The sequence below is a fragment of the Camellia sinensis genome, chromosome 15, assembly GCF_055761805.1.
Source record: "Camellia sinensis isolate YWXY chromosome 15, ASM5576180v1, whole genome shotgun sequence".
Taxonomy (NCBI): Eukaryota; Viridiplantae; Streptophyta; class Magnoliopsida; order Ericales; family Theaceae; genus Camellia; species Camellia sinensis.
In genome coordinates, this window is record NC_138975.1 from 9,294,594 (window position 1) to 9,297,448 (window position 2,855).

The 2,855-nt window shown below is 31.9% G+C and overlaps 1 long non-coding RNA gene across 1 annotated transcript; it reads left to right on the forward strand.

The window, feature by feature from the left end:
- Positions 1–599: 599 nt before the first annotated feature.
- On the forward strand, positions 600–1,310 carry LOC114320696 (uncharacterized). Its single transcript, XR_014356461.1, has 3 exons — positions 600–743; positions 851–903; positions 1,007–1,310. It is a non-coding gene; the product is annotated as an uncharacterized LOC114320696 (long non-coding RNA).
- The last annotated feature ends 1,545 nt before the right edge of the window (positions 1,311–2,855 follow it).

A 2,855-nucleotide genomic window follows, 5' to 3' on the forward strand; every position in this document is an offset into this window, starting at 1 on the left:
TTGGTTATCATATTCGTTAAAATGCCATGCATGTTTTTTTGAGTGGTTGAAATTTTTTTCTATTTTTTTTTGAGTGGTTTTTTTTTCTATTTAGATCTGTTCCCTGCAGTGAAAACTGTTTTGTGTAATTGCAATCATTCCATGGGGTAAAAATTACAACTGAACTCTGCCCAATTGAATCAGTTGCATATAAGACTAGTAGATGGAAACTATTTTAGTGTTTGATGATTTAGTGAAGTTACAAGAAAAGAAATTTGTTAATGATTGTTCCTAAGCTTTTTTTTTTTTTAAATGTTATTGTTCCTTAATTGTGGTTGGGTTGAATGAATTTTGTTCGATATTGGATTGAATGTTTATAAACAAAAATTGATTGTTTTCAAAAAAAAAAAAATTGGTCGGCAAATTCTACACTTTTGCGACTGAAATCATTGGTCGGCAATTCCTTACATTTTGGCGACTAAATTGTTAGTCGGTGATTCCAAACTAAGATGTTGCAGAATGTCACAATGTCTATATTTAGTCTGAAGTTATTGGCCACTGAATTTGGCTCGTTACGCCTGATTAACTACCATATATAGAGTTAATTATAATCACATATTAGTATTCTTCTCACAATTCTTTATGATGGACCCTCTGCATGTGAGTTCCTACAAATAAATTTGTGTATTCTACAATCCAAGACAGGTAGGAACCCTTTAAGTCCAACCCTTCCCACTCTCATCAGACATGAAAAAATTCCCCAGGTATATTACAATAAGAGTTTATTGCATTATTTTGGACTACATTGAATTCCATTGTTATTGTTATTATTATTATTATTATTATTATTATTATTATTTTTTGTGAGCAGGGAAAGCTTTGGTTTCTCCAATTGAGAGATATGCAGTTGTTCCTGATGACAACGTAAGTGTTCTTTCCACAGTTTTCATTGTCTTCATTACTGGTGTTTAAATAGTTGGTTTCTCCAAAAGATTATAATTTGCAACTGTTATCTATTTATTTGTAGGTCAAAAGGATAAATTTTGCCGAGGGGAAGATCTGATTCTAGAAGTAAGGAATTTGCAGCTTGATTTTTGAAATAGGCTCAAAATTGAGATCTTGTTGGAAATTTTTTATTTTTTTATTTTTTGTAAGAGCATTTAAATATCCAATGTGCTGATTGGTGAATTTTAGATTTTATTTTATTATTTTGTAGGATTTTGGTGAATTTTATAATTTAAATATGCTTTTATGAACATGTACAGTTTAATTATTCTTTGTAAAATATTGAATTTGATGGTTTGATCAATTTTTATTTTTATTTTCTGTTATGATATTTTTGTGAATGGAATGTAAATAATCAGCTCTTAGAGAGTGAGAGACGGTACCACCGTCGGAAAAAATAGAAAATTTTAATATTTTTATTAATTTTGTCATAGGTTTTACTTTTTGTGACGACATTATACTGTCGCAAAAAATAGAAATTTTATTATTTAAAATAAAAATTTTATTATTTTTTAATATTTTTTGCGACGGTATTACACTGTCGTAAAAAATAAAAAATTTCATATTTTTATACTTTCTGCGACGGCACCACACTGTCGCAAAAAACAGTGTTTTTTTTAAAAAAAAAAGACTATTAGCGACGGTATTTTTTGCCGTCTCAAATAACATTTTTAGCGACGGTAAAATAGGGCCGTCGCAAAAAAGTCAAGAAATTTCAAATGTTATTAGCGACTGCACGGTGCCGTCGCAAAAAGGTAAAAAATGCCGTCGCAAAACATTAGCGACGGCACTTACTGTCGCAAAAACTCTTTTGCAACCTCTGCAGTTGCGACCCCCCTCTTGCCGTCGCAAAAAGTATTAGCGACGGCATTAGGAGTATTAGCGACGGTATTTTACCGTCGCAAAAAGTTAATTTTTTTGTAGTGTGTATAATTTACCAACAATGTATTAAGTTAAAAGTTTTAACAAGTCTCTCGAGTCATAATAGCTAACAAGTAATCAAAATTCTTAGTCCAATCAGCTAAGCTCGCCATCTTTCCACCGTGCCATGCAGCAAATCATCTTCCAATCAGCTACTCAACTGCTTAGAACAATGACAAAATAAATAAATAAATAAGAAAGATAACTCAACATTAGAATTATTTTCTTTTTATCTTAATTTTGAATAATTAATCATCTTATAATTTAAGACAATTTTTTTCAACTTGGCATCAACTCAGATTATACTTTTCTAGAAAAGCATGGATATGTATACAAATACAGATATGAATACGAATATGGAATACCGATACAATATGTGGGGGAATGGATTTGGGATATTCCTTTATCCAAACAAGCTTCTTTTGGGAACACACCAAAAAAGCTAGCTTTTTGACTTTTTAGTTTTTTTAGCCAAAAGATGCAACTTTTTTTACCCAAAAGAATCTAGTTTTTTGCCAAAAAAGCCACCAAAAAAATTAAAAAGTCAAAAAGTCAGTTTTTTACCAACGTCTCAAAATACCCACAGATCTTGGAGTAGTCCTTTGATGGCCACCTGAAACAGAAGAACAACTCCGGTCGGTGGCACCAAAATTAACACTCCGACGATCTAGTTAGTTTTCTCCTTTCAAATATATTGCTTGTTCTATTCTATAAGTAAACTATTTAGAACCTAACTCATTCCTCAGTCCTCTCCTCCCTTTTATAGAGTTTCTTCTTTGAGTTTTTATCTTTTACTATACATCCCCTGTTAGGGCCCATTCCCCTATTGCACTTTATGGAGAAGAATCGGCAACTGGGCAAGAAGCCAACTTATCTGAACTACTCTGCTCGGCTACCAAGCATTGAGGCTCGTTATTCGGCGATTGTTATATCTAATCTTACTTGGCTCT